General features: G+C 38.2%; 1 long non-coding RNA gene across 1 annotated transcript; it reads right to left on the bottom strand.

Annotated features, from left to right (window-relative positions):
- Window positions 1–4,623: 4,623 nt before the first annotated feature.
- On the bottom strand, window positions 4,624–25,075 carry LOC126085457 (uncharacterized). The gene is made up of 3 exons (XR_007519281.1): window positions 24,589–25,075; window positions 5,357–5,489; window positions 4,624–4,682 (listed from the first exon to the last, which is right to left on the bottom strand). It is a non-coding gene; the product is annotated as an uncharacterized LOC126085457 (long non-coding RNA).
- Window positions 25,076–25,086: the final 11 nt, after the last annotated feature.

Genomic DNA, 25,086 nt, shown 5'->3' with positions numbered 1-25,086 from the left:
TTATATACCTTCATGACCTTTGGTCAATGTGAAACCCAGAATTTGATGAAAGAATAGGCCACAGCAATCCCACTTCTAGGTATATATCCTAGAGATATAAGAGAAGTAACATGAATAGACATATGCACACCTATGTTCATTGCAGCATTATTCACAATAGCAAAAAGATGGAAACAACCTAAGTGCTCAACAGATGAATGGATAAACAAATTGTGGTACATACACACAATGGAATACTCCACAACCTTAAAGAATAATGAGTCCTTGAAACATCTTATCAACATGGGCGAATCTGGAGGACATTATGCTGAATGAAATAAGTCAACCACAAAAAGACAAATATTGTATGGCTCCACTATTATAAAAAGTCAAGAATAGATATACACACAGAAAGCAAAGTTCTTTGATGGTTACCAGGGATGGGAGGGAGATGGATGGGGAATCACTTTCCAGATAATTGTTACTTTTGGTGATGGAAAAGGCAATCCCAATAATGGGTGAAGTAAGAACTACCTGACCAAGGTAAATAAAAATATTAAGAAGTACACAAGAAAAAGGTACATACATACAATTTTGAAACAATAGTAAAAACAACCAAAAAAATATGTGTGCGATTATGTAGGTAGATATGCATGTATATATGTGTATACGAAGGCTTAAGCCAGTGAATGCACATGCATATATTGGTGTATCTGTAGGCATAGGTATATACATGTTTGTGGGTGCTGCATTTACATCCACATATATAACAAACCACACAGAGGACACAGTTACAGGCTCTCGGGATTGGGTTACAGGGTTAAAAAGGCTTGGGACCATAGTTTTGGGGGACAACTTCGTCAAATGGCATAACATAGTTCACAAAGATAATGTTCTATATCCAGGTCTGGTGAGTAGTGTCTGGGATCTTGAAAGCTTAATTATTGGTCTCTACTCATATGGAGCAAGAGAGAATGAAGGAAATCAAAGGCTCAAAGAAAAAACTCGTCCACAAGACTAATAGCCTATACGAACCACAGCCTCTTCTAACTTGAGACCAGAACTAGATGGTGCCCAGCTACCGCTACAGACTATTCTGACTCAGGGACACAATAGATGGTCCTGGAAAGAATGGGAGAAAAATGTAGAACAAATCTCAAATTCCTAAAAAAGGCCAGACCTACTGGACCAATAGAGGATAGAGGAACACCCAAGATTATCACCCTAAGATATCCTTTGAACTTGGAATTGAAGCTATTTCTGCAGGCCACCTTTCAGCCAAATAATAGATTGGCTTATAAAATAATATCACCCATGAGTAATGTGCTCCATTAAACAAAAGCAAAGATGAGAAGGCAAGGAGAGCAAGGGAAGCTAGGTCAATGGAAACAGAACAAACACAATGGAATAATGAGAATGTTGACACTTTGCGAAAGTTGTAACCAATGGCACAGAAAAATGTGTATAAAAATTGTTAAAGGGGAACCTAATTTGCTGTGTAAACTTTCACCTAAAACACAATAAAACATTATTTAAAAAAAAAGAATTAGGCCACATCTTTCAATTCTACATTTGAAAAGCTTTAGCTGGAATATTTGTTACAAAACACAGGTCTTTTTTGAAACTGTGTTTGTTACTCAAAGTCTCTAACTGTAAAGTTGTGCCTGATCGCCTTCATGTTTCAGATATGTATTCCCAAGCATAAATAAATAGCATAAGGTATCTCTGACTACTAACTCAAGGACATGGTATGAAGATATGTATATCCTCTAGAGTCAGACATGTAGTTTTTCTGCCTTTTTTAAAAACTGAGATAAATACATATTGCAACAAAACATATGCCATTTCAACTTCAGCTTTTTAAAAAACTGAGACTTCAAGAACGCATCTGTTCTTAATATAGATTGAGTTCAACTCCCCCTGCAATTTTCTGGAAGAAACCCTGTCATCAATTTTCAGAGAATCATCCTGGGAAGGCCTGTCTGGCTTTCAGAAGTAGAATGGAAATCACATTCCATGTGTGGGCAGAGAGACTGTATAAAATATCACTCACAGATGCATTGCCCTGAGTGAGGGACGAGAGTGTGGGTGAGAGGACAGTGCCAATGAATGAATCCGGGTGATGGAGTATGGGATAGGAGGGTGTAACACCGCAGAAGGGGAGAGGGAAAGCTGGCAGTGCCACAGCTTGCAGTGGTTAGGACAATTGGCAGAGTGGTTGAGATTATGCACCGACGCATGCAAGAGGGAGGTACAAATGGTTAAGTGCACAACTACTGGAAGAGAGGATGGTGGTTCAAACCCACCCAGAGGTGCTTTGGAAGACAGGCCTGGTGACCTGCTTCTGAAAGGTGACAGCCTTGAAAACTCTATGGAGCAGTTCTACTCTGCACACATGCGGTTGCCGTGAGTTGGAATTGACTCGAAGGCAACTAACAACAACAACAAGGGCACTTCGATGGAAGGAGAACAGTTTACTGTCAGATTTCAACCCATCAGTTGGAGAGTAGAGAAGACTATAAATTCTGATAATGGTCAGGATATTACTTTATATTTGAATGCTATTTTATATTTTTCAAGGTTCTTTCACTTCTTATGGAACCAAACAGTTTATTGTAGAGCCGTTAATATTTTCTTAATTTTTGGAGCCCAAACCGGCTTTATGACTGCTGAATTCAAGGTCACTTACAGTATCAAATGTCTTTGTAAGGCCAGTGAATTTACTGGGTGTCAGTGACAATCTCTGCATTTTATTTTTGCAGTAACTGGCATAAAGATCTTATCCCCAACTTCACATTCAGACCCATTTCGTAGACTGGAAGGTAAGAATTGGCTCTATGATGCAGAATATTTTCCAGAGATGTGTGGTTAGGTCATTGACTTTCAATTGAACCTACAAAGGTCAGACTCAGGATGCATTTTATCATTTTTTTCCTGGTTTATTCTAATAAACCCTATGCTTATATAGTTTTAAGGCTTGTGCCAGTGATTCCTCAAATTAAAGCGGAAATGTTGTATATAACTTTTCAAATTAATATTTGAAATTAATATTTCAGGACACTAACTATTATTTCTCAAATACGATATCAAGAATTCTGTTCAGGTCCATTTAGCAAGTATTTATTGAAGATAAGGTCGAAATACAAATTATGATATTATGAAGAGTCATGATAACAGAAAGGATAGCAACACGGCAACAGAAGAACCAGACTGTCAAGAGCTTAAATTCTAACCCTGCCACTTACTACATGGGAATTCTTGGGATGTTGTTGTTAGGTGCTGAAGAGCTGATTTCGACTCATATCAAACCTATGCACAACAGAATGAAACACTGCCTGGTTCTGTGCCATCCGCACAATCATTGTTATGTTTGAGCCCACTGTCGCAGCCACTGTGTCAATCGATCTCATTGAGAATCTTCGTCTTTTTCACTGACCCTCTACTTTATCAAGAATTATGTCCTTTTTTTTTTTTTTTTTTTCAGAGGCTGGTCCCTCCTGATAACATATCCAAAGTGCGTGAGACAAGTCTCGCCATCCTGGCTTCCAAGGAGCGCTCTGGTTGTACGTCTTCCAAGACGGACTTGTTTGTTCTTCTGGCAGTCCATGGTATATTCAATATTCTTCGCCAACATCGTGATTCAAAGGCATCAATTCTGCTTTGGTCTTCCTTATTTATTGTTCAGATTTTGCATGCATATGAGGCAATTAAAAATATCATGGTTGGATTAAAACAAAAAAAATCCGTTGCCATCAAGTCAATTCTGACTCGTAGAGACTGGCTGGTAGATTTGAACAGCCAACCGTTGGGTTAGCAGCCAAGCTCTTACCTACTGTGCCACCAGGGACTCCATGGCTTGGTTAAGGTGTACCTTAGTCCTCAAACTGACATCCTTGCTTTTCAACACTTTAAAGAGGTCTTTCACACAGCAGATTCACCCAATGCAATAGGTCATTTGATTTCTTGACTGCTGCTTCCATGGGCATTGATTGTGGATGCAAGTAAAATGAAACCCTTGACTATGTCAATATTTTCTCTGTTTATCATGTTTCCAATTGGGCCAGTTTTGAGGATTTTTGTTTCCTTTATGTTAAGGTATAATCCATACTGAAGGTTATAGTCTTTGATTTTCATCAGTAAGTTCTTCAAGTCCTCTTCCCTTTCAGTAGGCAAAGTTGTGTCATCTGCATATGACAGGTTGTTAACGAGTCTTCCTCCAATCCTGATGTTGCCTTCTTCTTCATACACTCCAGTCTCAGACTATTTGCTCAGCACACAGATAGAGTAAGTATGGTGAAAGGATACAACTCTGAAGCACACCTTAATTTTTCTGTGTCTTCCTTTCCTCAGCTGTGAAATAGGGATAATAATAGTACCTACCTCTTAGAACTGTTGTGAATTTTAAATAAATTAATACATGTAGTGTCTGTGGTATAGCAGTTGCTCAGTAAACCCAGGGACTGAAAATTCATGGTGGCTATATGTGCTGCTGGGCACAAAATTAAACATGTAAACCATAACCACAAACAAATTAATACCCAGAGCTAACTTAATACTTTGTACCCTTCGCTGTTTTTATAAACAACAGCTTTAAATGCAACTGAGTAAAGTTCCAGGTGAGTTTATATAAGTGAGTTTAGCCATCTTACCTTCTGAAGAATGTATTCATTTCCAAGTCCACTCCAGCAAACTTAAGGCAGGTTCTATACATAAGCAAGGTAGAATGATTAACTGGGGAAAACAAACTATATAATTCCAACTAAATTACCCTCTTTGGCCTGAAATATTCAAATAACTATGACTAAATTGGTTGTTTTGTGTTTTTATTTTGCGTGTGTCATTTTGGGGGCTGGGAGATTAGCAGGAAAAGTGGATGAAGAAAGAACTAAATTATCCATACAGCTATCTCAGTTCTCTACCCAGGGAGACTCAGAGTTGACCTTTAAACTAGATAATAGAAAGTGTTGTGAAGGTGTTTTGGCCAAAAAATCAGAGCCCCAGATCCTGTCATTTCACTGTTATGGCACAACTTCTATTTAAGTTTTATGTTTTAAAACTATTGACACCATTGCCATTTTTACCTGAAGCTGCTATCAGCCAAAGTGTAAATTAGCAGTTTCACTACTGCTAGTTTTTTTTTTTTTTTAGTCAGCAGAAGGAAACCCTGGTGGCATAGTGGTTAAGTGCTATGGCTGCTAACCAAAAGGTTGGCAGTTCGAATCCAGCAGGCGCTTCTTGGAAACTCTATGGGGCAGTTCTAGTCTGTCCTGTAAGCCTATCGCTATGAGTCGGAATCGACCCCACAGCAACGGCAGTCAGTGGAAAGCAAGGATAGCTCATTGATTACTAAACGGTTGTCAGAAAAAAAGAAACAAACCTGTTGCAGTCGAGTGGCTGGTGGATTTGAACTGATGACCTTTTGGTTAACAGCTGAGGTCTTAACCACTGTGCAGTTCAGACACGAGAAGTGAGGGGGAAAATAATTTTTCAACACTCATCTTGGATATAGCCTGAAACATAAAGGCAAGAATCACTAATCAGTATTAAATTAACTAAGTGAGTTCGTATACATAGAAATGAAATACCAAATCAAATCAAACCCGTTGCTGAGAAGTCGATTCAGACTGGTAGGGACCCTATAGGACAGAGTAGAACTGCCTCCTAGGGTTTCCAAGGGGCACCCAGTGGATTCGAACTGTCAACCTTTTTGGTTAGCAGCCGTAACTCTTAAACTTTAAGCCACCAGGGTTTCCAGAAATGAAATAGCTAGAGCAAAATCAACTACAGTGAAACCTGTGAGAGCCGGAACTCGAACTGGACTGCCTTGTTTTTCTGAGCCTCACAAGTTTTCCGCCTTCGACAGGGTGCAATCTTACCACTTTTCTATGGCTCTGTTAGTGGAAAGTATCTGCGTTTTTCCTTTTCTGACAAGTTTCCAAATTACATAGGTTCTGGCTCTCTCAGATTTTACTGCATTAGTTGCCAATAACTAAAAATATTAGCAACCTCTTCAAAGTATTTTTCACCATAGCTGTGGTGAACCAAACTATCAACTACCTTAATTGGTATTTACGCATTACTACAGCTAACAACTGCAGAATACGAGTTGTCTCCGATTGAACCTTTTCAGAATTTTCAAATTTCTTTTCTGATTCTTTTTCTTTTTATTACTATTATTTTTAATATATTTTATTTTTTGTTGTTGAGAATATACACAGCAGCACACATACCAATTCAACAATTCTACATGTACGATTCAGCGACATTGATTACATTCTTTAAGTTGTGCACCCTTACTCAACCGCCTCTTTTGAATTACTCCTCCCCCATTTTACCTGGTGGCGCAGTGGTTAAGAGCTCGGCTGCTAACCAAAAGGTCAGTAGTTTGAATCCACCAGCCACTCCTTGGAAACACTATGGGGCAATTTTACTCTGTCTTATAGGCTCCCTATTAGTGGAAATTGACTTGATGGTGGTGGGTTTTGTTTGTTTGTTTTTGGTTTTGATAAGTTTTTTATCTAATCTATTTGGTTGCTGTTGTCATTTGGATCCCATATACATAGTCCTTAAAGGAGGACAAAGCTCAAGGCAGGCATTCTGTACTAATTAAGCTAACTATTCTTTGGTTTAAAGGTGATGTCATGGGGTTATTTTTGGTTTAAAGTTTTTTAAGGATTATCTCAGGATAATAGTTTTGGGAGTTCATTCAGCCTCAATGGCTCCGGAAAGTATGGATTTCATGAGAATTTGAAATTCTGTTTAACATTTTCCTCTTTTGATCAGGATTCTTCTATAGAATCTTTGATCAAAACATTCAGGAATGTAGTCAGGCACCATCCTGATCTGGTCTTGTGGCAAAGGAGGCATAGTTCATGGTGACAATTAGCCACACATTCCATTTTCTCTTATTCCTGACTCTCCTTTCTCTATTGCTCCAGGTGAATAGAGACAAATTTTTGTATCTTGGATGGCTGCATGCAAGCTTTTAAGACCCCAGGCATATGCGACAAACTAGGACATAGAACAGAAGCACGAAACACCATATTAGGCCAATTAACTGGGATGTCTCATGAAACCATGACTCTGAACCTCCAAACCAAGAAACCAAATCCCATGAGGTATTTGGCTGTACATAAGCATCCTCAGCATCTTCAAATTCCTTTTTAAGCTTATAAATATGTGTCATGGATTGAATTTTGTCCCCCCGAAAATGTGTGTATCAACTTGGTTAGGCCATGATTTCCAGTATTGTGTGGTTGCCCTCCATTTTGTGATTGTTATTTTATGTTGAGAGGATTAGGGTGGGATTGTAACACCAACCTTACTCAGGTCACCTCCTTGATCCAAGGTAAAGGGAGTTTCCCTGGTGTGGCCTGCTGCACCTTTTATCTCTCAAAAGATAAAAGGAAAGGGAAGCAAGCAGAGAGTTGGAGACCTCATACCACCAAGAAAAAAGCACCAGGAGCAGAGTGCATCCTTTGGACTTAGGATCGCTGTGTGAAGAAGCTCCTAGTCCAGGGGAACATTGATGAGAAAAGGGAGACAGAGAATATCTTCCCCCCGGAGCTGATTCCCTGAATTTGGACTTTTAGCCTACTTTACTGTGAGGAAATAAATTTCTCTTTGTTAAAGCCATCCACTTGTGGTATTCCTGTTATAGCAGCACTAGATAACTAAAACAATATGTTAATTCATTAAAAAAATCTACTAACTAAAAAAACTAATTATAGTCCTGTAGAGTATGTTATCTGAATACAATGAAATTAACTTAGAAATCAAAAACAGGATATCTTTTGAAAGTTCACATATTTAGAAATTAAACAGCAAACTTCTAAATAGCCTATAGGCTAAATAAGAAATCACAGAGGAAATTAGGAAATCTTTCAAACTGAATGACAATGAAAATACAACATATCCAAACTTGAGGAAAGCAGCTAAAGCAGTGCTCAGAGAAAAATTTGTAGCTTTAAGTACTTACATTAAAAAGAAGAAAAATCTAACGTCAATGATCTAAAATTCTACCTTAAGATGCTAAAAAAAGAAGAGCCAAGTGTACCCAAAGAGAATAGAAGGTAGGCAATAGTAAAACTAAGAGAGAAATCAATGTAATGGAAATTAGACAAACAAAAGGGAAAATTAACAAATGTAAAAGTTTTTTGAAAAGATCGGCATAATTAATCAAACCTTAGTGAACTGATCAAGAGGAAAAAAAGACAATATATTACCAGTAAAAGGAATAATAACGGTGTTATCATCACAGATCCAACAGACACTAAAATAAAATAAAATAATAATAAAAAGGTATCATGAATGATGTTTGGCCAAGAAATTTGACAAACTGGATGAAAAAGTTCCCAGAAAAATATAACTTACCAAAACTGACAGATGATAAAACAATATCTGAATAGCCCTATATGTATTAAATAGAATTTTTTTTTTTAAATAAAAAACCTTTCTGTGAAGAAAACCCCAATTTCAGGGGTGAATATTGCTAAATATTTAAAGAAAAAATAACAAAAAAATTATATAAACTTTTTATTGTTATACTGGATACAAGTATTTTGTCAGATATAAGTAATGCAAATATTTTCTCCTATTCTATGTCTAAAGGAGCCTTAGCGGCACAACGATTAAGTGCTTAGCTGCTAATCAAAAGGTTGGCAGTATCCCACTTTGGGAAGTGGTGTCTGGGTCTTAAACACTAGCAAACAGCCATCTAAGATGCATCAATTGGTCTCAACTCACCTGGAGGAAAGGAGAATGAAGAGCACCAAAGACACAAGGTAATTAGGAGCCCAAGAGACAGACAGGGCCACATAAATCAGAGACTACATCAGCCTGAGACCAGAAGAACTAGATGGTGCCCAGCTACAATGGAAGACTGCCCTGACAGGCAACACAACAGAGAGCCCCTGAGGGAGCAGGAGAGCAGTGGTTTGCAGACCTCAAATTCTTGTAAAAAGACCAGACTTAATTGTCTGCCTAGGCTAGAGGGACCCAGGAGGTCATGGTCCCCAGACCTTCTGTTAACCCAAGACAGGAACCATTCCCAAAGCCAACTCTTCAGACAGGGATTGGACTGGACTGTAAGATAGAAAATGATACTGATGAGGAGTGAGCTTCTTAGATCAAGTAGACTATGTGGGCAGCTCCTATCTAGAGGGGAGATGAGAGGGCAGAGGGGGACAGCAACTGACTAAATGGACATGGAAATAGAGGGTGGAGGGAAGGAGTGTGCTGTCCCCTTAGGGGGAGAGCAACTAGGAATATATAGCAAGATGTATATAAATTTTTGTATGGGAGACTGACTTGATTTGTAAACTTTCACTTAAAAAAGCACAAGTAAAAAAAAAAAAAAGGTTGGCAGTTGGAACCCACTCAGCCACTCCACAGAAAAAAGACCTGGTGATCTCCTCTAGTAAAGATTACAGCTTAGAAAAGCCTATGGGGCAGTATTATTTTGTCATATGGGATTACAATGAGTTGAAAGTTGACTTGACAGCAACTAACAAATACCTATGAAATGCTCTTTCACTCTCATAATAGTATATTTTATATGTCAGGTTTTGGTAGCTACGTAAAATGAATTGGAAGGTGTTCTTTGTCACTTACCTGGAATATTTTAAGATACGTTTCTTATTTACATGTTTGATAGAATTTATTGATGATACCACTTGGGACTGGAGTTTTCTTTGTGTTTTTTTTTTTTTTTTTTAAATTATCTACTGAGTTTCTTTAATAGGTATAATAATAGTCACATACTCTCTTTTGGTGTTCGTTTTGCAGTTTCATTTAAATATTCAAATGTATTGACATAAAGCTGTTCATTCTCTTAGCCTTTTAAATGTCTCTAGGTTCTTTTTGTCTTCTTTTCATCCTTGGTATTTGTGTCTTCTTTTCATCCCTGGTATTTGTGTCTTCTTTTTTTGTTGTTGTTAAATTTTGTTAACAGTTAGTCAATTTAACTAAACTTTACCAACAACAAGAATTTTGTTTTGTTAATTATCTCTATTTACCATGCTCATTTTCTATTTCTTTGATTTCTGATCTTATGTGTATTATTTCCTTCTTTCCATTTTCTTTAGATTTAATTTGCTATTTTTTTTAGCTTCTTTAGGTGGTACATGAATAATTGAGTTTCCACTTTGTCTTTTATTGTTAGGTATTTATTTTAAGGCTATAAATTTCCCTCTAAGTACTGCTTTAGATGAATCCTTTAATTTTTTATATATTGTATATTCATTAGCATTAATTTAAGAATATTTCTAACTTTATTGTGATTTCCTATTTGGCCAAGGGGTATTTAAAAGTGTGTTGCTTAATTTTCGTGAGTTTGGGGACTGTCTAGTTAACTTTATGTCATTTATTTCTAGCTTAATTCTGCTGTGGTCAGAGAATATACTCTCTATTATTGTAATCTTTGACATTTGGTGAGTCTTGATTTATGCCCCAGCATATGGCTTATTCGACTAATTGTTTCATGCGTACTTGAAAAGAACGTGCATTTTGAGTTGTTGGGTGTTTTGTAATTTATATACCAATTATGTCAATTTTGTTAACTGTCTTATTCAAATATTAAATATCCTTATTAAGTCTTTACTTTGTTTCAACAGTTCTGTGATTCTAATAATTCTGCTATTCTAACTAACTCTAACAGTTACTAAGAATATGTGCATTTCTTGTCTTAATTTCATTGGCTTCAGCTTTATATATTTTGAGGCTATGTTGTTAGGGCAAACAATTTTAGAATTACTACAGATTCCTGTTGAATTGACCATTTTATCATTCTGAAATGTTCTTGTCCTATTCCACTGCTCTCAGAAGTGGCAAAACCACCATGTACCTAGTTTCTACCACTTCTTTCCTCGTAACCAATCTATGATAAATTTAGGGGGATTTTACCTTTTAAATATCTCTCAAATTTGTGTAACTTTCTCCACCTCTGCTGACACTATCTTAGCCCAACTGTATTAGTTTCCAAGGGCTGGATAATAAAATACCATAAACTGGGTGGCTTATGAGAACAGAAATTTATTACTTCATAGTTCTGGAGGCTGGGAATCCAAGATCAGGGTGTTGGCATTGTTGATTCCTTCTGAGATTTTAAGGAAGAATCTGTTTTCTGGTAGTTCCTGGCATTCCTTGGCTTGCATCTGTAGTGTCACATGTCATCCTTCCTCTGCCTTTCTGTTTTTATGTATCATCTACTCTTTTAAAAGGACACCAGCCATGTAGGATTAGTACCTACCCTACTCCATTATGACATCATATTACCCTAACTATAACATCTTAAAAGGAAACAGGGTCACATTCACAGCTACAGGGGTTAGGACTTCAACATATCTTTTTGGGGGACTCAATACAATCCATAATACAAATTTACCACTGTCTTATGTTTTTTTTTTTTTATGTCAGAACTTCTATAAAAGCCTGATAACTGAACTTCCAGCATCTACTCTGGCTTTCTGTGATCCATTATCCATATTGTATCTAGACTGATCTTATAAAAACTGTAAATTATATCATGAATTTTTTTTTTTTTTTGCTTAATACCTTCCGATGGCAGTCCATTGCCCTCAGGAGAAAGTCCACCTTCTTAACAAAGCTTATAAGACCCTTGAAGTTTTGCCCCCTGGTGATCTCTTCAGCCTCTTCAGTGTAGGTTCTGAGGATAGGAACTACATGAACATTGATGCGGAGAGAGCCAAGGGAACAGGAGACTCTCCTTGTCTACAGAAAATATATTACAACAGCTATGCAAGTTTGAAACATAAATCATAGTTTTAATTTTCCTGCAACAATGTGAAAAATCACAAACATTTAAAAGATAGGTAATAAAGATAATTTATAGCCCTAAGTAATTTAGTATAACTCAACAGATGATGGCACTTCAATTACCATGTTTCTAAATCTTCTGGTATTCTGCATGTCTGAATTTGTTTATTCACTTTAAATCTTGTACAGATTTGCATTGCTTAGTGTACGCTTATTTTTCTCCAATTGTTCCGCATGTGTGTGTTTATATAGACTAATTGTCATATCTGTTATTAGCTAGAACTATTTGAAAATAATCTCAAAACAAATCTCCCTTTTTTACATGAATCCTTAATGGTTATGCCTTTGTAGTTATCTCTTTTCCTCTGTCTTTATTCTACATTCCTCTTTTACTACCATCCCTTCCCTACCCTGCTTCACAATTCCTGAGAAAGAGCACATAGGAGACGCTCATGAACTAGTCAAGTGTCTTGATGGGCACATATAATTCAGAACCATGGAGAGCAGCTCATGTGGTTCAAACTTTTAATAGGTTAGTCATGATTATGGCAGGTCTGCATCTACCTTGTTCTAAACTCTAAGATTTAGGGCAGTGTTTGACATAGAAAAGTACTTAATAAATACTTGTTGAATGAAATGAAATTTTCCCTAGTGGAATCAATTGGTGCAAGACTATGAACACATTCATAGCTCTTTGATACATGCTGCCAAATTGCTTTTTTTAAAATGGGGCATTAATTTACAGTGCCACCCGTCAAAACTTCTGTGATTTATCTCTTTCTAGCCTTCACTCATTTATCTTATATGAGTGATGAAATGAGTGTCTACTGTGTACATGCCTTCAAAAACGTCAAAATTGAGTTAGAGGAATGGATGAGAAAACAAATTATTACAAGGCAGTGAGATAGATTCTATATTAGAGTACGTTATGAGACACAGAGAGAGACACCTTATCTGTAGACTGGAAGATCAAAGATATATGCCTCACAAGAAGGTGACACTTGAGCTGAGTGCTGAAAGAATAAGAATTAGAGGAAAAGATAATGATGTGAAGTGGTAGAGGGATTAAAGGGAAGTTTTACATAGGTTTCATTTTCTGCCCCTCCCATAGTACTTTCTATAATACATGACTGTTTGTCACTGAACACGGTCCATTAAAGCAAGGACAGACGTCTGAAAACAACTAATCTTTTTCTATGTCTTAATAAGTTGAACCAGAGAAACACAAGGAATAGTTTTTTATGTCACGTAATAGTCTATTACAGTGCAAAATGAGTGAAGAAAGTCAGGCTGTGTGTGTGTGTGAGAGAGAGAGAGAATCTTAGAGAAAAGCACAAACACTGTAAGAGAAAAGAATCCGACATAAAATGGACAATAAGAACCTTGATTGAGGAAGTAGGTTTGGCTCCAGACATTTCTATTTCTGTTTCCATGAAGCTCAGGTATATTTTGGTTCCTCTCTTTTGTGTCTGTGAAAAGTCACTATCGTAACAATTTTCTTTCTACTGTATTCTATTTGCAGTGTTTTCAGTGGGTCTCAACTTTTTGGTAAGTAGAGCTACATGGAATCATAATTAAAGGGTGTTGGTAGAGATTTAAGAAAAATCAACTGTTTAAAATATGGTTAAGTTTTTGCATTTGAGGAGCAAGAGATTGATGGGAAACATATGGGCCAAGTCAAGATATGTTCTTGCCAAATAATAGTTTTAAATTTTGAAGTAGTAAAATTTGCCATTTTCTTCTTTGGTGAAACCTCATATTCTTAAGCTTAGAATTGAATTTATACACTAGTTTTGGAAGAATTGTCATCTTTTCAGTGTTAAATACAGAAATAAATTACATCTATTTATTTAGGTGTTCCTTTTTGAAGTCCTTAATTTTTCAATAAAGTTTTATAGTTTTCTCCACAGTCTTTTCACATTTTAAAATATGTACATATATTCCTAGTAATCTCAATAATTTTATGGCTATTAAAAATATCTTTTAAAAGTTATCTTTTCTAATTATTTGTTGTTGGTATGTAGTAGCACATTTTCTTTTTGTATATTGATCTTCTATCCAGCAAACTCGTGGAATTCTTTTTTTCTGTTGTTAAATAATTTTTCGGTTTTCTAAATAGCAGATAATGTCATTTGCCAGTAGTAAGAGATTTACTTATTTTTCTTTCTGATCCTTACACCATTTATTTCTTTTTCTTGACTTACTATGCTGGCTAAGATCTTCAGTATTGTGTTGAATAGTAACAGTGATAGGCATTCTTAACTAAAGAGTCAATTTACTAAGAGGATTTAGCAATATTAAATGATAATGCACCTGTCATGGATGGAATTATGTCCCCCCAAAAATGTATCAACTTGGTTAGGCCATGATTCCCAGTACTGTGTGGTTGTCTTCCATTTTGTGATTGTTATTTTATGTTGAGAGGATTAGGGTGGGATTATAACACCACCCTTACTCAGGTCACCTCCCTGATCCAATGTAAAGGGAGTTTCCCTGGGGTGTGACCTGCACCACCTTTTATCTCTCAAGAGATAAAAGGAAAGGGAAGCAAGCAGAGAGTTGGGAACCTCATACCACTAAGAAAGCAGCACCGGGAGCAGAGCGCATCCTTTGGACTCGGGGTCCCTGCACAGAGGAGTTCCTGGTCTGGGGAAAGATTGATGAGAAGGCCAACAGCGAGAGAAAGCCTTCCCCTGGAGCTAACACCCTGAATTTGGACTTGTAACCTACTAGACCATGAGAAAATAAATTTTTCTTTGTTAAAGCCATCCACTTGTGGTATTTCTGTTATGGCAGCACTAGATGATCAAGACAGCACCTAATAAAGAGCTTCAAGTTACACGAAGCAAAAACTGATAGAACTGAAATGAGAAATACACAGATCCTCATTATAGTCAGAGAATTCAATACTCCTCTCTCAATAATTGATAGAATAACTAGACCAACAGTCTACTTTCAGTCTAAGGATGTAGAAGAACATATTCTTCTGTAAAGATAGATATAAAGATACAATGTAAGAATATAAAAAAACCAAACCAAACCTGTTGCTGCCGAGTCGATTCCAACTTATAGTGACCCTATAGAACAGAGTAGAACTGCCCCATAGGGTTTCCAAGGAGCGCCTGGTGGATTCGAACTGCTGACCTTTTGGTTAGCAACCACGGCTCTTAACCACTATGCCACCAGGGTTTCTGAGTAAGAATATAGAAGACTTAAATGACACTATCGATCAACATGATCTAATTAGAACATCCATCCAACAACAACAAAGTACACATTTTTTCAAGTATGCATGGAACATTTACCAAGATAGGCCATATACTGGGCTTTAAAACAAGTTCTGATAAATTTTAAATGACTCAATCATAAAAAATATGTTCTGACCATAGTGGAATTATATTAGAAATCAAAATCAGAAACATATCTAAAATATCCTAATATTTGAAAAACAAATAACACACTTCTAGATAATAATTAAAAAAAAAAAAAAAAGCCAAACCCATTGCCATTGAATCGATTCTGACTCACAGCAACCCTACTGGACAGAGTAGAACTGCCTCATAGAGTTTCCAAGGAGCACCTGGTGGATTCAAACTGCCGACCTTTTGGTTAGCAGCCATAGTTCTTAACCACTACGCCAACCGGGTTTCCTCTAAATAATATTCAGGTACAAAAAGAAATAGTGATGGTAAAGTAGAAAGTTTTTTGAGCTAAATAAAAATGAAAACCAAGCATAACAAATTTTGTGGGATGCACCTAAAGTACTGCTTAGAGGGGATTTAATTGACTATTAACTGTGATATTGTTTTTATAGAATTTTTATCAAAGAAGGTTAATGGATTTTTGTTTTGTTTTGTCTTATTTTTGTCACACATCAGTGATAAAATTTTCATTGATTGAGATTATCTTCTAATCCAGGACTACAGATTTGAATGTGGTATCTTTTTTTGGTACAGATTTTCTAATTGGGTTATTCTTGTTCATTGCTATTTATTTTATGAATCTAGGAAACTTTATTAAATACTTTTATTAATTCTCATAAAATTTTCAGTAAATTTCTCTGGGTTTTCTGGGTGTATAATATTCTGCTTCTTTTCTAATATTTATACTTCCCATGTTCATTTAATTCCCCAGAATCTCTAGAACAATGTTAACAGTGTATTGTTCCTGATTTTTACCAGAATGCCTGTGGTGTTTATCATCTTCTCAAAAAGACCCGGACTCCTAAAAGTTAAGAACCATTGTTTATAATCCTAAAATACTAACATTCACAGAGTCCTTAGTCCACACCACTTAGCCATCACTCCTCAACTTTCCCTCACCTCCTGCCCCTAGACAATCGTGAGTCTACTTTCTCTCGCTACACATTTGCCTGTTCTTGATGTTTCATATAAATGTGGTCTTTTGTTGTTGGCTTCTTTCCCTTGCATAGTGTTTTCGAGGTTTATCTGTGTTGTAGCATGTATCAATACCCCGCGGTACCGGGGAAGAGAAAGCCCAGTGATCTGCTTCCATTAAGATTACAGCCAAGAAGAGCCTATGGAGATGTTCTGCTCTGCATACATGGGGTTACCATGAGTCAGAATTGACTGGACGTCAGCTAACAACAATGTAAAAAAAAAGTATAAAATATTTAATAAGCTTTAAAAAAAAAACAAAAACCAAATCCATTGCTGTCAAGTTGATTCCAACTCAAAGTAACCCTATAAGGACAGAATAGAACTGCCCCTTTGAGTTTCCAAGGAGGGCCCGGTGAATTTGAACTACTGACCTATTGGTTAGCAGCCCTAGCTCTTAACCGCCACGCAACCAAATTTTCTGAATAGGCTCTTAATCTGCAAATGTTTTGTGGGTATCCTCCAACCTGCAATTCTCTGATAGATATACAGGTATCTTCCATGTCGGAACTGTACACTGAACAATTAGGACTGCTTTTATTTTTGAAGCAAATACTCAATAGCACCACCTACTGTGGAAATAAGTGAAATTTAATAATAGTAGAAAGAGTTATAGTCTCAAAACTTCAGTTAGAATGAACACAAAAAAATCCAGTCCCAGCTTTCTTATCTTACAGATAAAGAATGGGAGGCTCCATATAAATATCCTGTCAAAAGTTACAGAGTTCATGCTAAAACAATATATACTAGTGCAAACTGAAGTTTTTGTTGGTGTTTTCAAAATGAGAAAACTTATGTTGAAAAGTGATTTGTCCTAGTGATGAAATCTCTAGAGTTAAACTGAGCAGGTTCTGGTTCTGGCACCTGTGCTTCCTTTGGCCAAGCTGGTTAACTGCTCTGTGCTGTAGCTTTAAACTGACCACACAGACACTTCTCAGGGTTTACGTGAGAAGCTGAAGTAGTAGATAATGTATGTAAAGCACCAGGCTTGACGGTGATGTTAGTTTTATTTCCAAGTGGTGGTACTAGTTTTGAATCCAGGCCTTTCTGACTTCAATGTCCATGTTCTTTAACCTTGACCATACTGGAAAAAAGACTGACGATATCATCACACATAGAAAATAAAGCATCCATGAATGTTTGGTAACCAAAATGTATCAACACACATGCCCAATGGCGTACCATGAGCATTATGGGATTCTTAGATTTGGGAGTGAAGACAGCTAGGCCACATCTTCAGTACTGGGAAAAAGGCCCTTTAGTTGCCTGTGTTGTTGTTATTTTGTCCAACAAGCTTCCTGTCACCTAGTGAGAGATACTGGGCTTTTGGCCTCAAGCGTGGGCACATGACCCAGGTCTGGAGATAGGAATTCGTCCAGGGGCATGTGACGCATACCGAGCCAGAGTCCAGAGGAATCAGAGAAAGAAGTCTGATGTTCTAGACTCCAGCAAACACTCCTGTGGGGTACCTCATTCCTGATACAGTGTGGTATGAAGATACCTCATCAACTCAAATTTATTCTCCTACTCGTTATTTTAAGGAGCCCTGATGGTGCAGTGGTTAAGAACTTGGCTGCTAACTGGAAGGCCAACGGTTCTAACCCACCAGCCACTCTGCGGGAGAAAGATGTGGCAGTCTGTTTCTGTAAAGATCACAGCCTTGAAAACCCTAAAGGGCAGTTCTACCCTGTCTTACAGGGTCGCTATGAGTTGGAATTGACTTGACGGCACACAACAACTCTTCATTTTAGCAAGAGAACTCTAGTTTTAGCTAAACACGTAGGTGCCCAGCTAGAGCCTATGTGTTCCAGCCTCCTGTTACGGATTGAATTGTGTTACCGCCAAAATATGTTGTTAATCCTAACCTCTATATGTATGGATTTAATCCCATTTGGGAACAGGGTTTTCTTTGTTATGTTAGTGAGACCATATCAGTGTGGGGTGTGTCTTAAACTAAACATTTGTGAGATACAAAAGGAGCAGACTGGGCACAAAAGCAAGCAAACAGGTATAGGGGAAAGACAGATGCCACATGAAGATCTCCAAGGAATGCAGAGAAGCTGAGTGAACAGAGAGACTTCCCCTAGAGCCAGTGCCCCAAATTCAGACTCCTGGTTTTGTAAACTACAAGAAAATACATTTTTGTTTGTTAAAGCCACCCACTTGTGGTATTTCTGTTATAGCAGCACTAGATGACTAGGACAACTTCTTTGGATATAGGTCTGACCATGTGGCTCATTTGGAGCCAGTAGGATATGAGTGAAACTGTTTAGTGTCATTTCTATAACTTGATCTTCAACCATTAGGCATGTGCTTCTCCATGGTCTTTTCCCCATTTCTGCAGGCTAGAAAACATATGTGTATTTTAGGGTAAAAACACCACAAAGTTACAGTAAAACAAAAAGAACGGTTTTATTCAGCATATGTTCAAAGAGACAAAAGTAGGAAACGGGCAATCATGCTGCCAGACCATGTCTGTTGGAGTCCAAGGAATATTACAGAAGAGACAAAAGTAGGAAAATGGACAAGTATGCTGCTAGAGCCATATCTGCCTGAGTCCAAGTCAGGTTACAGAGTCATCAATATATATTAACATTACAAATGGGCAAAACCATTGAAAGCTTCACCTTTTCACAGATTGGCTAAAAACTGCCAAATCACCTTGATTCTACATTTTGAATCGTCTGTCTTAATAATTATTGGTACAGGTTTCAGTAATGTCAGTCAGGAGGGTCTTCATTGGTCCAACAAATCTTACTGTTCAATAAATGCTGATAGAAAAAGGTAAGAGTGGACAGTATGTGGGTCTTTTGTGCTGTTAATGATTTACTTATGTGAAAGGTTCCCTAAAAGATGTTTTCCAAGATTGTCCTAGCTATTGTCTTTATACTTCAGGGCCCAGTTTATGTGTCCTTGTGAGTCCAGCTACAGCTGGGTCACGTTCTAGGACAAGGAATAAATGATTCCAATATTATCTCCTAACTCATGTGGCAGTGACTTAGCTTTGACTCTGCAGATGAGGATAACACCTTAGAGGACAGTAGATCAACAGCTGGAAGGAACACACATTCTTCCTTGTGGATTTTTGTCCTTATTGATTTTTTGCCTTCTGAAATAATCCCCAAACCCTTGTAATTTTGCCAGCAAGAAGTAGGCACAGGCCTCAAGAAAATATTCTTTCCCTACTCTTCTCATCTCTCTCAGGAATGGCCATGGAGAGTATTGATCAAGGGTGTTAAAAATAATCAAAATTCAAAAGAAAATGAATCAAAGGAGACCATTTTGATTCCAGAAAAAGCAAATGATCTGAAGTTTGCTTGTTACAATGAAGCTCATAAAGAGAAGAGGAGGGAGAATAGAAGATCAACCACTGGCTAATCTTAACATGATTGATTGGAACTTGCCCTCCCCCTTTTAGTGAGATCCACTGATAATCAGGTTATAAGGTGGTCTCTGGCCCTCCACCCACCTGCAGCCAAACCCTTTTGAGATTTAAATTAGGAGAGCCTAGATTCTTTTTCATTTAATCTGAAGGTTATGGTTTTGCTGACTATCCTTTTCTAGCAGGAAAGGACAAATTTACATTGCTGTAGAGCAGTTTCTGGCAGGCTTTTGTAATTTGTCAGGCTTTTTATGGTTTAATACTCGGTTTCGTGGATAAGAAAAACCTTAAAATCCGTTATTAATTTTCCTCTTCAACAAGGGTCATCTTTCTAGCAGACAGGAATAGGGGCAGGTCAGCTTGGCTGACCATGGGATTCATTCATTGACTAGAGAATGAGTTCTTGTTGTCCTTATCCAGTGACAACAGTCAATTGTCTCCCCTCTTAAAAGTGGGATTGAGGTTTCCTTATTTTCCTCCACTATAGGCTGTTTTTTTTTATAGGCTGAGGCTGAGGTTGTTCTCTTTTAAAATTTGGCCACTAGTACCAGGATCATGAAGAGCCATATCCAGCCCTGACCACATACCATCCAGAGATCCTGGGGTTGGAGCTAGGAGAGGCTAATGGATGTGATTTTTGTCTGTCAGCCGTTAAGTAGAAAATTAGCGTATTTTTAGTTTTACAGGGGATAATTACCGGGGAGAGGCATACTTGCAATTGTATACATGGCAGCACATAGATAATTTTCTAAAAGAGCTCAAGGCCTAAGGCCAAACAGTCTCTGCTAAACTGCTTACTAGGCTATTGTTTGACTTGAAGGTGACTTCAGGAAAACAGTTCTTTAAAGGCTCAAGGTTCAAAGGACCTGGAAGCACAGAGGGCCTGAGTGGGTCACCCCATCTCCGTGAACCCAGAAGCCTGGATTCCAGGAGAATCAAAACGGTTTGTTACCTGGAAATTGCTTAGTTCAGGGAAAGGCATTTGTGTGTGCTGGGAAGCCAATGGATAGTTTGTGGTATATGATAGTTATTGTTTTAGTCCGGCCAGTAAACTTTCCGATTCCTATTTTTTCTAGTACTAGATCATGCTCTCAAGCCAACTCTCACTCATGGTGACCTCATGTGTGTCACAGTAGAACAGCACTCAACAGGGTTTTCAGTGGCTGATTTTTTGGAAGTAGATCACCAGGATTTTTTTCTAAGATGCCTCTGGGTGGACTCAAGCCTCTGACCTTTTGGTTAGTGGTGACAAAATCATTTTGATTCTCCCAGAATCCAGATTTATGGGTTCATGGAATTGGGGTGACCCGTATGTGTCCTTTTGAACCTTGAAGGAACTGGTCCCCTGGAGTCACCTTCAGGTGAAACAATAGTTTAGTGAGCAGCTTAGTAGAGGCTGTTTGGCCTTAGGCATTGGGTTCTTTTGGAAAATTATCTATGTACAGCCAACTTCAAAAGGCAGGAACTCCAGGGTCTGACTAGAGGCTGTTTTAGAATGTATTGCCTGTCTTTGTTGACTGTTCCTGTAACCTGCCCTGTACTTTGATGCTGTCTCTTGATGAATTAACATAACGATAATGTATACAACCCAATTTCACTGTCCCCACCTCAGAGCACCTTCCCAATACGTTCAGGTGATGTTGCCCAATTGGAATCATATCTACTCACAATAAACATGTTCTGTTACATCAATTTTTGGTGTTTCTCTAAGCAATTTGGGTTTTTGACAGCAGCTGAGCACATTAACTGTTTGCACCACCCAGGGACTCTTCTCCCTGCCTACAGGACTGGAGATCTGGCCAGTAATACTGCCTGTCCCCCTAAATGTCAAAACCCTAAATGTGTAGAGAAAAACCAAAAATTCATGTAACAGAATATATTTATTGTGAGTAGGTATGAACTGAATTGGGAGTGTCAACCTGAATGTATGGGAAAGGCACTCCAAAGACCAAAGATGGGACAGTGAAAATGTTATGTAGGTCATTGTCAATGTTAATTTCTCAGAAGATAGCCTCAGAACACGTGCAGAGTTCCAGGGTCATTGGTTAGAGAAACAGAATCACTGAGGACATGCCATACATTTTCCAGTCAGATATTGGGGTTCCTGCTCCTGGAAACTGGCAGCACATAGATAATTTTCTAAAAGAGCCCCAGGCCTAAGGTCAAACAGTCTCTGCTAAACTGCTTACTAGGTTATTGTTTGACTTGAAGGTGACTTTAGGAAAACAGTTCTTTAAAGGCTCTAGGTTCAAAAGGACATGGAAGCACAGAGGGCCTAAGTGGGTCACCCCAACTCCATGAACCCAGAAGCCTGGATTCCAGGAGAATCAAAATGGTTTGTTACCTGGAAATTACTTAGTTCAGGAAAAGGCATGTGACAAGCCAGGCGAATGAGATGTATTCCCTGGGATTGCTACATTGATTGATGTTGTTTAGCTGAGAAGGCTTAATCAGCAGCTGTGGGCAGATCCCGCCATGAGGAGATAGGCTCCTGAAAGAATGAAACCAGAGAACTAGAATTGACAGACACATAGAAAGTGTCCTGGCTGTACTGAGTCCTGGGATCTAGTCCCTGAAACTCTTATTCTTCCCTTTTTCCTGTAAGTTTATTCCACTCTCACCTGCCTTACATGAACCATTAACTTCCCTTTTTTTGCTTAAGCTAGTATAAATGTAATTTTTGTTTTGTTTTGAAGTTGAAAGAATTCTAATAGGTCTACTACTATGGCCACCAGTAAATATCATCTCCTTCAAGGGGTCTGGACAGTTCAAAAAGTGCAAAGACAGACTAGGAAAGAAATAGATTTTTATAGTGAAGTTACTCACTGGAAGCCCCATATGTGGATGTGGTATTAGATTATACAATCAGCGCATGAGACAAAAACCCATTTAGACTCAGCTGTAAAAAAGAATGCAGTACTGATCCTAGCTACAACGTGGGTGAACCTGGAGGACATTATGCTAAGTGAAAGAAGCCAAGTTCAAAGGGCCACATATACATGATTCCATTGATACGTAAGGTCCAGATTAGGCAAATCCATAGACAGAAAGGAAGTTCTGGCGGCATAGTGGTTAAGAAATGGCTGCTAACCAAAAGGTCAGCAGTTTGAATCCACCAGGTGCTCCTTGGAAACTCTATGGGGCAGTTCTAATCTGTCCTATAGGGTCGCTGAGTTGGAATTGACTCGATGGCAACAGGTTTGATTTTTTTTTTTCATAGAAAGTAGACTGGTGATTGCCAGGGGCTGGTAGGGGTTGAGAGAGGTGGAGAGTGACTGCTAATGAGTACTAGCTTTCTTTTTGGGATGATGAAAATGTTCTGGAATCAGACAGTAGCAATGGTTGCACAGTTTGTGACTGTACTAAAAACCACGGAATTGTTCACTGTGAAGGGGTGAATTTTATGGTATGTGAATCATACCTCAAAAAATCCACTTAGGCTAAATTGACTTTGACAATCTTCTTAAAGAGTCTAATACAACTAGTTTTAGTTGCAGCATAAAAATAAAATGACTTTATTTTTATTATTAGTTGAGTATTAGATAAAGCAGTATGCTTTGCATTTAGGAGCTCTATTACAAAACATGTATCTTATAATTGGAATCATACTTTGTTGTATGAGACTCTCACATTATAAAGGGCAAGGAATCGAGATCGGAAGTATTCAAAAGGGAATATGTGTACCTCTTGACTTTCCAAGAGGTACTCAGGCACACACAGTTTTTTTTTCAATGTGTGGTGTATGTATTTTATATTGCAGGTGACACACAATGCAATTTTAATTTTGTGATATACATAGATTATTATACTACGTAATGAAAAATTACTTCCTTTTCTCTTTCAAATCTAGGTTTAGAAATTATACCAAAGTGAAAATATCAGCGTCACGCTAATGATTCTTTAACACTACTCTAACTAATCCTCTTTAGCCATTTACCTTCTCCCACCCCGCTTTGTTACCTTCCCTCATCCCCTGTTAACCACTGATCCTCTTTTGTCTCAATGGATTTGCCTATTCTAGATATGTGAGATCATGCAATTTGTGGCCTTTTTTTGTCTGACTTCATTCGCTTAGGATAATGTTTTCGAGGTTTGTCTGGTGAAAATCAGAACTTAATTTCTCTTTACGGCTGAATGATACTTCATTGTATGTGTTACATATATACCACGTTTTGTTTAGCCATTCATCTGTTGATGGACACCTGGGCTGTTTCCACCTTTTGGCTATGGTGAATAACGCTGCAGTGAACATTGCTGTGCACGTATCTGTCTCTGAGCTGCTGCTTTCAGGCATAGACGGTTTTAAGGAAATGAATTTCTAGATCCTCAACTTGCCAGGATGGGACAGTTTGAGAGACGGATACTGGGGAAGACTCCTTTAATCAAGGCACCATAAAATCATGATAAATCCTTGTATTTTTCCTTGTGTTACATTTCTGACATATAATTCCGAAGGAATTCAAACGATTGAGAAACACTATAGTCATATTCTTTTACTTCATTTCTACTTACTTAATAGAACAATCTGTAAAAATGAAAACTGGGAATGGAAGCCAGTTCAGGGCTTTATACAGCACACATTTCTAAATTAATCTGTGGTCAAGGCTCATGTCACCATTCCCTGTTGTCTTTTCCCACCTTCCATTCCTCAATTTTCAGAAGACAAGTTTACCTCTCGCCTGTCATAAATTCTTACCATGGTATAAACCTCATAGTGCCAAATGATGGGACAGTTTGAGAGACCGATACTGGGGAAGACTCCTTTAATCAAGGCACCATGAAACCATGATAAATCCTTGTACTTTTTTTTTTGTATTACATTTTTGACTTATAATTCCGAAGAAATTCAAACAATTGAGAAACACTACAGTCATATTCTTTTACTTCATTTCTACTTATTTTATAGAACAACCTATAAAAATGAAAACTAGGAATGGAAGCCAGTTCAGGGCTTCATACGGTGCCTAGTTAATTTTTTTAGTTAATTACTATGCATTACCTCTAACACTGTGAACAAACATCCTAGCCAAATGTAAAAAAGAAGAAGCTGCATACCAACAACCTGGACGTTTGCAGGGACTTTACCTGCTACCAACAAAAATGGAGCAGCGCAGGAGTTTTCCCTTACACTCGTGTTAATTCCAGCACACATTTCCGCTCACTTGCTGACCTCAAATACGTGAAAGTCTGTTTCTAAAAGCATGATTCTGTTCAAAAGATACATGGCTTGTTCAGGCTAGCTTCACTCGGCAGGCGGCACACCCTCTCCGTGAGCACACGTCCGTTCCATGCCCCTCCACGGGCGAACGTGGCAAGGACCCGGCGAGCGGGCAGAAGCCAACGCGAACAGCTACATCAGTTGCACACTGTAGCCAGAGAGAGCATTTGTAAGTTCCAAACAGGCCTGGCTGGCGCGGAAGGCGAGCGGGCGCCTACAACACAGTCACAGGACCGATCTCCAGACCTTGCCCACCGAGGTGAACGCTCGCCGGCAGCACTCGGCCGCCTACACCAAAGAGCGTGAGAACTCGGCCTGAAGTCTCTCGCCTCCCC

Source organism: Elephas maximus, chromosome 11, assembly GCF_024166365.1.
Source record: "Elephas maximus indicus isolate mEleMax1 chromosome 11, mEleMax1 primary haplotype, whole genome shotgun sequence".
NCBI lineage: Eukaryota > Metazoa > Chordata > Mammalia > Proboscidea > Elephantidae > Elephas > Elephas maximus.
This window is presented reverse-complemented; position numbering and strand designations above follow the sequence as displayed.